We start from the raw sequence: 13,312 nt of genomic DNA, 5'->3' as shown, positions 1-13,312 counted from the left end.
GAAAGAGGGAGACGACCTTTTGCAAGTTCCCCTCGATAATGTTGATTTGTGGGTGTAGGTTCATGATGTCCCCATGGGTTTTGTTTCAACTCCTGTTGCAAAACTTCTTGGGGATTTTGTTGGTGTTTTCATTGACTATGATTCTGAGGTAGTTGGATGAATTATAAAGGAATAATGTGGATCAGAGTTAGAATGTATATTTGAAAACCGTTGAAGCGTCGCAAAGAGCTTGTTATTCCAGGGGGACCTCCCAAGTATGCTAGATTTGCATATGAAAAAAACTAGATTTTTTGTTTCATCTGTAGCTAGCTAGGCCATGGGGAGAGTTTTTGCCCGATTAGATTGACGCTGGATAAATCGAAAATTATTTTTGGCTGAGATATTAACCTTCGCGCTCCTCACCGGCGGGCGACGTTGAGAAAGTGGAGGTGGCTGCGAAAGGAGGGCAGTGACAGTAACCAAAATCAATGGGATTCTGTAACACAATTTTAGGATAATAAGACACTAGATGATAGAAGGATGCCTTTTAAGTTGAGTGATAATCCCAAAAATTAGGGAATTTCCGGAGCACATTCTTCTCTTTCCTTAAATTTCCTCCAACATCGTATGGAAACCCAGACTGACAATGCTGCAATTAAGGATCATTTTTGTGGGCTCAGATCGAGGAAGGTTTGCAATCGGGTTTGGATGTGGACATGACTTGTGATGGGGAGGAAAGCCCTACGTTGCATGTGGATGGGGCAAAACGTATCAAGATAAAAACTCCAACAACAGAGGTTTTTAAGAACGATTCTACTGGTGTGTCCTCTTTTTTATCGACTGACCTTGTTAATCAGGCCCATCGTTCACAATGAAACTCCTAAGCTGGAATGTCCGGGGCTTGGGGAAGTCTCGGACTGTTCGACGTCTTCGACATAAGCTGAAATGTTCCTGATTGAAACAAAATTATAGAGTACAAGGATGTGTAAAGTTCGTCAAATGTGTGGATATACAAATAGAATTGATGTTGATTCAAATAGTCGTAGTGGTGGTTTATCTATTGGGTGGAAGAATGATGTTTAAGTTTCGTTGCAGTCTTTCTCAGATCGCCACATTGATATCTTCATTAGCCATGATTAGGTGGGTAATTCTTGGAGGTGTACAGGGTTTTATGGAGGCCTTGAAGAACAAAACAGAAATGAGTCTTGGAATTTTATCCGACGGCTTAACGACTCACCTTCCACTCCTTGAGTGGTTATTGACGACTTCAACGAAATTACTTTCTCTCATGAGAAACAAGGGGTTTACCCCGAAGTGAGCGTCAAATAGAGGGTTTTCGAGCAGTTTTATCAGATTTTGATCTGGAGGATTTGGATTATTCTAGTCAATGGTTTACTTGAGAGAGGGGACGACTAGAATCGAACAATATTAGAGAACGACTTGATGGGGGGTTGCTAATCCATCTTGGTGCGAGCGTTTTCCAAATTTTCGCGTTAGTCACTTGCTTCATTCTTTCTCAGATCACCGTCCTCTTCTTCTTTCTACTGATTTAGAGGTTGCCCGAACGTTGCGTGTTTGTCATTTCCATTTCGAAGCATGGCTTTTGTAAGACTCGTGTGCGGAAGAGATGAGACGACTCTGGAATCTTTCGAGTGGGTTGGTTGCTCAACGACTAAAGGCTGTTAGTGATGGCTTGGAAGTCTGGTTCAGAAATATTATGCGTAATAAGAAGATTACAATGAAGGACTTACACAAACGACTTGAGGACTTAAACGCTTTGGGCATTTCAGACGAAGTGCTCGGAGAAATTACGGAGGTCAAGCCGGCAATGAATCTTGAGGCTGACAGGGAAGAGATTTATTGGGAGCAAAGAGCGATGGCAAATTGGCTCCAACATGGCGACCATAATAATATATAGATTTTTTTCATAAGCTTTCTTCCCAACGAAGACGCTTAAAAAGAATTTATTCTCTTACCAATGAAGCTGGAATTGTGCTTGAGGACCCTGAGGATATTCAAAATTTGGCATTCAATTATTTTTTCTCACTTTTCGAGGCTCAAGAGGTTAGTGATCCTTCTGTTGGATCATAAACTTGATCCATTATGGGAGCCTAAACCCAAACCCAAACTAAATTGATGTCATTACTTACATCATTTAATTAAAGATGTCATTGCTTACATCATTTAATTAATGATGTCATTGCTTACATCAATTTAGTTAGGTGAGAGTTAGATATTTGTTGAATTTGTAATGGTTTAAATTAGTTTATTTGTGTGGTGTAGGATTGTTCTTGAGTAGTATAAATACCCCTTCCCATTTTAGTTTTAAGCATCAAGAAAAATTAAGAGCTTCTAAGTGAGTGAAGAAGCAAAGTCTTATAAGAGTGAGTTGTAGTTCTTGTTTTTGAGTGAGAGTACTCTTGTAATATTTGTTTGAATTTCAATAAAAGTTGTTTGTGTGAGTGTTTTATTTCCAACAAAGTGGCATCAGAGAGAGTTGGAAAGATCGAAGGTCTCGACGAGAGGAATACGACGCCGCCAGAATTTTCTCAATCTGAGTTCTGACGCACCGCCACGCACCGCCGGAAGACTGCTGCCAGAAAATCGAGTTGACTCACCGAGTTGAGCCGATTCAGCCGAGTTGGAGCCCTTGACCGAGTTGTCCAAGTCCCTCCAAAGTTTTTTTTTTTCATCGTTTCGGATTCATCCGTGCAATCGGATTTTACAAAATCTCATTATATTGAGAGATATGGCAAATGGTATGGCACCATTCCAAGTTCCGACACTCAACAACAACAACTACGACAATTGGAGTATCAAAATGAAGGCACTTCTTGGATCACAAGATGTGTGGGATATCATAGAGAAAGGCTATAATGAGCCTGCGGATGATGATATTTTTGCTACTCTTACACCAGATCAAAAGACAACTTTGAAGGATTCAAGAAAGAGAGACAAGAAGGCTCTCTACCTCATCTATCAAGCATTAGATGATGATGGTTTTGAAAAGATTTCAAGTGCAAGCTCTAGCAAGGAAGCGTGGGAGAAGCTGCAAACCTCTTACAAAGGATCCGAGCAAGTGAAGAAGGTTCGTCTCCAAACATTAAGAGGTGAATTCGAATCCTTAAACATGAAAGCATCTGAGTCTATTTCAGATTATTTCTCAAGAGTAGTAGCTGTTTCTAATCAATTAAAAAGAAATGGTGAAAAGTTAGACGATGTGAGGATAATAGAGAAGATACTCCGTTCGTTGGATCCCAAATTTGAGCACATCGTCGTGACGATTGAAGAAACTAAAGACTTGGAAGAAATGAAGATCGAACAGCTCCAAGGATCATTGCAAGCATACGAAGAGAAGCATAAAAAGAAGCATGAGTTTACTGAGCAACTCCTCAAGCTGCAACTCAAGGATATGCATGAGAGCCAACGCAATGATAGAAACCAACGTGGCCAAGGCAGAGGTAGAGGCCATGGACGAGGTGGAAGTCGAGGTCGTGGACGAGGCTGGAATTACAACAATAACAATTCCAACAACAACTATGAGAAAGGAGAAAGCTCAACACGAGGCCGTGGAAGAATTAATCCAAACTCAAAGTATGACAAATCTCAAATTCGATGTTATAATTGTCAAAAATTTGGGCATTATGCTTCAGAATGTAGAGCTCCCAACAACAAAATTGAGGAGAAGGCCAATTACGTGGAGGAAAAGACAGATGGCAAAGAAACTCTTCTTCTAGCACGAAAGGAAACTGATGGTGTCCAAGCAAATTCCTGGTATCTTGACAGTGGTGCAAGCAATCACATGTGTGGAAGGAAAGACATGTTTGTGGAGCTAGACGAGTCAGTAAGTGGAAATGTTTCGTTTGGAGATGATTCCACAATAGCAGTGAAAGGGAGAGGTAACATTCTTATCCGTTTGAAAGATGGGAGACATCAATTTATTTCAAATGTCTACTATGTGCCCAATATGAAAAGTAACATTTTAAGTTTAGGGCAACTGGTAGAGAAAGGTTATGATATTCATATGAATAATTATAATCTTTCTATAAAAGATGATAAGAATAACTTCATTGCTAAAGTGCCGATGTCAAAGAATAGAATGTTCTTGATCAACATACAAAATGATGTTGCAAAGTGCCTGAAGCTTGCTACAAAGATGCATCATGGCTTTGGCATCTTCGATTTGGGCATCTCAATTTTGGAGGTCTAGAGCTATTATCTAAGAAGGAGATGGTGAAAGGACTACCTCACATCAACCATCCTGACCAACTCTGTGAAGGGTGTCTAGTCGGGAAACAATTCAGGAAAAGCTTTCCAAAGGAGTCAGAGACAAGAGCTAAGAAGCCACTTGAGCTCATCCATACCGATGTGTGTGGACCGATCAAGCCAAGCTCTCTCGGTAACAATAACTATTTTCTTCTCTTCATTGATGATTTTTCAAGAAAAACCTGGGTATATTTCTTGAAACAGAAGTCAGAAGTTTTGAAGTCTTCAAGAAGTTCAAAGCAGCAGTGGAGAAAGAAAGCGGTAGAAATATCAAAGCCATGAGATCCGATCGAGGTGGAGAATTTACTTCCAGGGAGTTTCAAGAGTTCTGTGAAGCAAATGGAATTCGTCGACCAATGACAGTTCCTAGATCCCCCCAGCAAAATGGTGTGGCAGAAAGAAAGAATAGAACAATCCTCGACATGGCACGAAGCATGCTCAAAAGCAAGAAACTACCCAAAGAATTTTGGGCGGAAGCAGTATCGTGTGCAGTCTACTTGTCAAATCGATCTCCAACAAGAAGTGTATGGGGAAAGACACCGCAAGAGGCATGGAGTGGAAGAAAGCCTGGCATTTCCCACTTGAGAACCTTTGGAAGTATAGCCCATGTTCACGTACCAGACGAGAGAAGAACGAAGCTTGATGATAAAAGCGAGAGTTTTATCTTCATCGGCTATGATGCTAATTCGAAGGGCTACAAGTTGTACAATCCAGACAATAAGAAGTTTGTGATTAGTCGAGATGTGGTCTTCAACGAAGAAGGAGAATGGGATTTTAACTCTCATACAGATGACTTCAATTTCTTTCCTCAGTTTGAAGAAGATGAGCAGACAATGAGGGAGCAACTAGATGAATCTCAACAAGAGCTTGCAACTCCACCCACTTCACCAACATCAACCACTCAAGGAGACTCGTCACCTTCATCATCGTCAAGTGGGAGTCAAAGTGAAAGAGTTGTGCAACGCACAAGAAGCCTTAGAGATCTCTATGAGGTAACTGAACGACAAGATAATCTTACATTATTTTGTCTGTTTGCCGATTGTGAACCAGTGAGCTTTCAAGAAGCGGTACAAGAAAAGAAATGGAGAGATGCGATGGACGAAGAAATCAAGGCCATCGAGAAGAATGACACATGGGAACTTACCTCACTTCCCAAGGGACATAAGGCGATAGGTGTCAAATGGGTGTACAAAACAAAGCAAAACGCCAAAGGAGAGATTGAAAGGCACAAGGCGAGGCTAGTTGCTAAAGGCTATAGTCAAAAGGCTGGAATTGACTATGATGAGGTATTTGCTCCTGTTGCTCGATTGGAGACTATCAGACTAATCATTTCTTTGGCAGCTCAAAACAAGTGGAAGATACAACAGATGGATGTAAAGTCCGCCTTCCTAAATGGAGTTCTTGAAGAGGAACTTTACATTCAGCAACCATCAGGCTATGAAGTCAAAGGGCATGAAGACAAGGTGTTGAAGTTGAAGAAGGCTCTTTACGGGCTAAAACAAGCACCAAGGGCATGGAATAGCCGAATCGACAAGTACTTCCAAGAGAATGGCTTCAACAAATGTCCCTACGAGCATGCTCTATATATCAAGATCAAAGATGAAGATATTTGATCGTGTGCCTCTACGTGGACGATTTGATCTTCACTGGAAGCAACCCAAGCATGTTTAATGAATTCAAGGATGTGATGATGAAAGAATTCGAGATGACAGACATGGGGCTCATGGCGTACTACCTTGGCATTGAAGTTAAGCAACAAAATGATGGAATTTTCATTTCACAGGAAAGCTATGCAAAGGAGATACTGAAGAAGTTCAAGATGGAGAACTGTAAGCCAATAAGCACACCGGCAGAATACGGGATCAAGATGACCAAACATGAAGAAGGCGAAAGTGTAGATCCAACATTCTTCAAAAGTTTGGTAGGAAGTCTACGCTATCTAACTTGCACGAGACCCGATATTCTTCACGCAGTTGGATTGGTTAGTCGCTACATGGAATCCCCAACAACCACCCATTTTAAAGCCGCAAAGAGAATTCTTCGCTATCTGAAAGGTACAATTGACTTTGGCTTGTTCTATTCAGTTTCTAATGATTACAAGCTTGTTGGATATAGCGACAGTGATTGGGGTGGAGACATAGATAATCGAAGGAGCACTACTGGATTCGTATTTTTCATGGGAGATATTGCATTCACATGGATGTCAAAGAAACAACCGATTGTCACATTATCCACTTGTGAAGCGGAATATGTTGCTGCTACCTCATGTGTTTGTCATGCAATTTGGCTTAGAAATCTATTGAAGGAGATTGGTTTGATACAAGAAGAGCCTACCAAGGTTTGTGTCGACAACAAGTCAGCCATTGCCTTAGCAAAGAATCCAGTATTCCATGATCGAAGCAAGCACATTGATATTCGCTACCACTATATAAGGGAGTGTGTTGCAAGAAAAGATGTGGAAGTTGAATATGTGAAGTCACAAGATCAAGTTGCTGATATTTTTACCAAGCCACTGACCAGCGAAGACTTCTTAAGATTAAGGAACCTACTAGGGGTCACGAGATCAAGTTTAAGGGAGGGTGTTGGATCATAAACTTGATCCATTATGGGAGCCTAAACCCAAACCCAAACTAAATTGATGTCATTACTTACATCATTTAATTAAAGATGTCATTGCTTACATCATTTAATTAATGATGTCATTGCTTACATCAATTTAGTTAGGTGAGAGTTAGATATTTGTTGAATTTGTAATGGTTTAAATTAGTTTATTTGTGTGGTGTAGGATTGTTCTTGAGTAGTATAAATACCCCTTCCCATTTTAGTTTTAAGCATCAAGAAAAAATTAAGAGCTTCTAAGTGAGTGAAGAAGCAAAGTCTTATAAGAGTGAGTTGTAGTTCTTGTTTTTGAGTGAGAGTACTCTTGTAATATTTGTTTGAGTTTCAATAAAAGTTGTTTGTGTGAGTGTTTTATTTCCAACACCTTCTCCTATTCTTGAAGGGGTCGAACTTTGTATCATTGAGAAACGAGTTCACATCTTCTCAGGATTATTCGTATGAAAAGGTGTCCAGTGCTGTTTGGTCTATGGGGCCTCTCAAGGCAACAGGTGAAGATTAGGAGGGATCTTTTATCAATATTTCTGGGACATTATTGGTCGCGACATTTCTGATTTCTGTATAGCTATCATTTTTTGGTCGGATCAATTGCTGAGATAAACAGAACTCATATTGTGTTAATTTCAAAGGTCACGAATCCCAGACAGCAGCACCAATTTCGCCCTATAAGTCTTTGCAACGTATTGTATAAGATTATTTCGAAGATAGTGGCCAACAAATTACAATCTGTGCTCCATGTATGCATCGACGAAGCACAAAGTGCCTTTGTTCCGGGGAGACTTATTTCGGATAATGTCATGACAACTTATGAGGTAATCCACATGCTAAAAACTAAAAGAACAACCAGTAAAGGCTCGTTTGCGTTGAAGTTGGATATGAGCAAAGCCTACGATCGGGTGGATTGGCGTTTTCTTGAGGCTATGCTTATCAAAATGGGTTTTCCTGATTCATAGGTGGGGCTGGTTATGAACTGCTTATCTTCGGTGTCTTATTCTGTGGTTCTTAACGGTTTTGTTGGTAAGAACTTTCAATCAAGTAGAGGGTTACGCCAAGGTGACCCGCTAAGTCGTTGTTCCTAATTTGTAGTGAGGGCCTTTCTTCTATTCGGCGTTTAGCTACTCAGAGAGATGTGTTAAAAGGAATCAGGATAAACAGAAGAGCTCCTCTTATCACGCATCTGTTATTTGTGGATAATATTATCATTTTCAATGAGGCTTCGATGGTGGGTGCGACTAACCTAAAAGACTCTTTGAATCTCTATTCGGCGTGTTTAGGTCAACTCATCAACTATGACAAGTCGGGCATTTTTTCAGCTCCAACGTTAACTGTTAGAATGTTGTTATTAGACTGCGTTAAAGAACATGCACGTGTATTGCTGTTAAAGAAATATGCACATGTATTCAATAAGCAATTAGTCTGTTAAGTGGTTAGCTAGAATTGTTAGGCAATTAGAGGAAAGCTGATGAGCATTGTATCCCTTATAAATTGGCGTACTTGCTAATATGAAAGCACATACTTTCCTGTGTAATTTCTCTATTCTCTTTACTTTTTCAATATGGTATCAATCGCCATAAGTTCCTGGAGCCTCTTGTTTTCTTGCTGCGTAACTTAGGGCGTTCTTGTTAGTTCATCGTGTTTATTGGCGTAGAAGGTGGTTGCTCAGTAGTTCTGGTATGGTGTACCGTTATGAGGTTCTTTTACATTCTTGCTTGGTCTGGTCTCCGTTCGTCATAGCTAGCAATTGCCTGAGCGAGCCACTCAGACCAGTTCAATTCATACTGCTTCTCCAAGTGTTGGAATATAGTCAACAGAATGTTTGCTGCCTACACTATTGTGACTGCATTTCTGTCTCGAGCAGCAGATTATGTTTGAGATCTTCAATGTACCTGCCATATTCGTTGCCATCCAGGCTGTTCTTTCTTTGTATGCTAATGGTCGTACTACAGGTATTGTGCTGGATTCTGGTGATGGTGTTTCTCATACTGTGCCAATCTATGAAGGATATGCCCTTCCACATGCCATCATGACAACAAGATCCGTGGATTTAGATTAGAAAATGAAGGCATTTGAGGTTTTGCCAATGTTCCTTTTGCCTTCCTTTTCTTCCATTGCTTATTCTACATTTGCAAGCATCAGAAAGATGTGTGATGAGAGGGACAAGAAAACTCTAGAAAGACTTCGTGCTGAAAGGCAAGCAAAAATTGATGAACTTAAGGAGAAGACAAATTATTACATTACACAACAGCTTATTCAGAGATATGATCCTGATCCAGCAGCAAAGGTTGCTGTTGCAACTGTCCTTGCATCAAAGTTGGGTGTAGATTCAGGTCTTAAATTCCATGTTGAAGATGGATCTAATCTTAATGTCCCGGGGGGGAAGAGCAACGATGTTGAGGTAGTACCATCAAGTGGACTTCGAAAAAGAAAGCCCAGTAGACCCAATAGTACGGCATGCACTCCTTCGATTCATTCTGATGATGAAACAACACCTCATTCTTCTTCAGGGAATGAGGGTCCCCGAGCTTCTGAGCAAGGTCAAGTAGTAGTTAATCATTACAATTCACAGGGACCTTCTGCACAAGACGGGGGATGGCTTGCTCGTTTTGCGGCCTTGCTTGTTGGTGAAGATCCAACACAATCATATGCACTTATATGTGGCAATTGACACATGCACAACGGACTTGAAAGCTTTACAACCAAGTGTCCATAAAAAATATATGTCAAGGATCCTTGTATAAGAGAATGAAAAAGAAAGAAGTGAAGGTGAATACGTCAAACGGAAGGAAGTATCGTCACTTTCGATTCAAGTGAACGGAAGGAAGCATCGACACTTTCGATTCTAGAAGAACGAAAGGACGCATCGACACTTTCGATTCAAGTTGAACGGAAGGAGGCGTTACACTTTCGATTCAAGTGTTCATCTTTTCATCATGAAGGTTGAGAAAGTAGGGAGAATGTTAGAATGTTGTTATTAGACTGCGTTAAAGAACATGCACGTGTATTGCTGTTAAAGAAATATGCACATGTATTCAATAAGCAATTAGTCTGTTAAGTGGTTAGCTAGAATTGTTAGGCAATTAGAGGAAAGCTGATGAGCATTGTATCCCTTATAAATTGGTGTACTTGCTAATATGAAAGCACATACTTTCCTGTGTAATTTCTCTATTCTCTTTACTTTTTAATATTAACCAAGCAACCTGTAATACGGTGTCTCGAATTCTATATATCATCGGGACAATGAACTCCAAAAAAAATTTAGGCATTCCAGCCATTGTGGGTCAAAATAAGAGGCATGCGTTTAAAGATTTATTGTAAAAATGCCTAAAGTACGTACAAAGTTGGAATGCTCGAAATCTTTTAATGGGAGGAAAGGAAGTCTTCATTGAGGTTGTCCTCCAAGCTATCCCCGTTTATGCAATGTCTTGTTTTCTCTTTCCAAGATTGTTCTGCGCTGATCTGGAAGCCATTTTTACAAAGTTTTGCTGGCAGCACTCGTCGAGTAGGAAAGGGATTCATTGGTGTACACGGAAATCAATGTGTCTGCCTAAGGATATTGGTACGACAAGGTTGGCGCTTAGTAACAGACTCGGGCTCCCTTATGGCTTGTGTTTTGCATACAAAGTATTACTCTAATTCTCTGTTTGACAAGGCTCAACTTGGTTCTAACCCATCTCTTATTTGGAGTATATGATCCGCAAGGGGACTTTTAAATATGGGGTGTGAAGATACTAATTTTTTACCCATATTATTATTATTATTATTATTATTATTATTATTATTATTATTATTATTATCATATATAAATAATTAATTACAGGCCCAATTACAACTGGACCGGCCCAGTTACAAACAAACCAGAACCGGTCCAGACCAACCAGAAACACTAAACATTTGGCGATTTCAGTTAGGATTTCCTAACCCTAATCCCAGCCGCCTCATCATCACAGCCGTTGGATCTGAGAGATCCAACGGTCCTCAGATATGCCAGAAGAAACCCTAGGGTATCATTACCCTAGGGCCACGCGGCGCCGCCCCAGTTTCCAATCACCGCTGCCGACACTCTTTCGCCGCCTCCGCCGCTGCCACGTCCCAAATGAAGACTCCAGAAGACCAGCTGCCCTCCACACGCCATGGCTAAGGGGTGAGTCACCACTGGTAGTCCGGTGACTCACCAAAACCCCCTCTTCGGACCGGTCCGACGGCCACAATGAAAGATACAGAGAAACAAGAGACAAAACCGAGAAAAAAAATATATACAAATACTACCAACGATCTCAGCAGCAAAGAAACAGAAAAGAAAGAAAAGGAAGGAAAGAAACTTACCGAGGAAGCCTTGACCACCGGATCTCGCCGGAACCTTCGAAATACCGAAGGTACTTTTGTAGATTCGCTCCGATTAGGAGCTTTTTAAAGAAAAAGAACACCGAAAACATCCTTAGGACATCCCGATCTATTTAATGGTGTAAAAAAAAAATTTTCCGACTACCGGATGCGGTGGCCGGCGGTGACGGTCACGGCGGCAGACGGTTGCCGTCCGGTGACCGGCTTCCCTCCGATGAGGGAAGCTAGAGAGAAGCCAGAGCTCTCTCTGCTTGAGAGAGAAAGAAAAAAAAATGAAATGAAGCTGGCCCTTCGGGCCAGCCGGTTTTGACCTTATATAGGCCTTCCCGAACGACGTCGTTTCGGGAAGGACTATGCGCGTAATTAGATAATAGTTAAACCCCGTCCGCAGTCCTTCTAACTTGTAAACTTTACATTTTACTCACTAAATCGAATTCATAATACTTTTAATTTGATCTCGAAATTTTAATTTTTTATTTTAGTCCTTTATATTAAAATAATATATTAGGATAAATAACAGATTTAACCCCTTAATTTTAATAAATAATATTTTAATCCATAGTTTATATTTTTAATTTATTTTATTATAATATCCGAATTTTAGATAATTTTATTTTAGTCACTAAATTATCAAAAAAAAAGAAAATAGCATGTTTAATCCCTGTAATTCTGATTAATTATGAATTAGGTTTTTCAATTTTAATTTCACTATATTTTAGTCATTTATTTTATGTATTTTTTATTGCTTTTAAATATATAGTTAGAATTGTTTTTTTTACTTGTTTATATATTTAAATATTGTATAAATATATAATAAATAAATATTTATTTTAAATAAATTATTTTAATATTTAGTTTTCAATATCAAAGAAAAGGACAGTCTTAAAACAACTGGATGTCCTATTCTGATATTTTAAAATTAAAAATTAAACAATATTATTTAAATTAATATTTATCAATATCAAAGAAAAGAGCTGTCTTAAGGCACCTAGAAGTCCTTTTCCGATATTTATATATATTTTTTTATAATTTTGAAATAATAGGATTATAAATTAAATATATTTTGAATTTTTTTATTTTTAATAATAGAGACAATTTATAATTAAAAAGTACCAATTTTGGGCGTTGTAGGGGTGCTAATCCTTCCCTAAATGTAACCGACCACGAATCCCTTTTTATTTTTAAAAAGAACGAATTTTTGGTTATAAACGCATATCAGTTCATTTTTTAATTGATGTTTTCTTAAAACTCTTTTAAAAAATAATTTTTAGGTATTCGACCTACCTAACCCAAAAGGCCGATGGCGACTCCCAAATTATTTTCAAAACCATTTATTTACATCAATTTTCCCGTCAAGAAAATATTTCGTGCCCGGACGAAAACCGGTTACGACAGCTTGGCGACTCCGCTGGGGACGGTCAAACTTTAAAATCAATTATAAATTGTCTCTATTAATTAAAAATTAAAAAATTTATATATTTAAATTTTAATTTTTTTTTATTTTCAAAATTTTTATATTTTCATAATATTTATATGTTTTATTTTATTTGCAAGTATTTTATTTCATTATTTATTTCTTTGTCAAAGGTTTGAACATTTCTCCTCACACACAATACTTGCATTGCATTACATAAAGCTCTATAATTGAGTTGTCCCTTTTAAGTGGGAGTGAAAGCGACGTCTTCGTGAGAATTTATTCTCCGTGTCAGACCTAGCAAGTAACTTTCGGGGTTCATATGCTCTATGTCTTCGTGAGAATTTATTCTCCGTGTCAGACATAAAGAAATGTGTCCCCTCGAATTGAACTCGGTCTGCTTAAGTCTGTAGTGGACTAGGATTGAGGGTTGGTAGCCTAAAGGGGCATCAACAAGGACAATTCGAGTACCTTTACTCCTAGAACTGAAACTCTGCTATATATTATAAACCCTAGAAATTCACCTGATCTAAGACAGTACTGAACCTCTGTTCATAGGTATACACAAAGGAGAAATAAGTTCTAACTTTTGTCTTTTGATTTATTTAATTTTTTCCTTTTTCTGAATAAATGCCTGCGAACTAGAAATCATGTGGTTAGGTTAATTTTTCCAAACAAAGCATGAAACTAGAAAGT

At 39.0% G+C, this 13,312-nt stretch overlaps 1 pseudogene; it reads left to right on the top strand.

Annotated features, from left to right (window-relative positions):
* The first annotated feature begins 1,606 nt into the window (after positions 1–1,606).
* LOC120209668 lies at positions 1,607–9,571 on the top strand (annotated as a pseudogene).
* The last annotated feature ends 3,741 nt before the right edge of the window (positions 9,572–13,312 follow it).

The sequence above is a fragment of the Hibiscus syriacus genome, unplaced genomic scaffold, assembly GCF_006381635.1.
Source record: "Hibiscus syriacus cultivar Baekdansim isolate YM2019G1 unplaced genomic scaffold, ASM638163v2 tig00019586_pilon, whole genome shotgun sequence".
NCBI lineage: Eukaryota > Viridiplantae > Streptophyta > Magnoliopsida > Malvales > Malvaceae > Hibiscus > Hibiscus syriacus.
The sequence above is the reverse complement of the archived record's forward strand: the minus strand, read 5'-3'. Positions and strand labels throughout refer to the sequence as shown.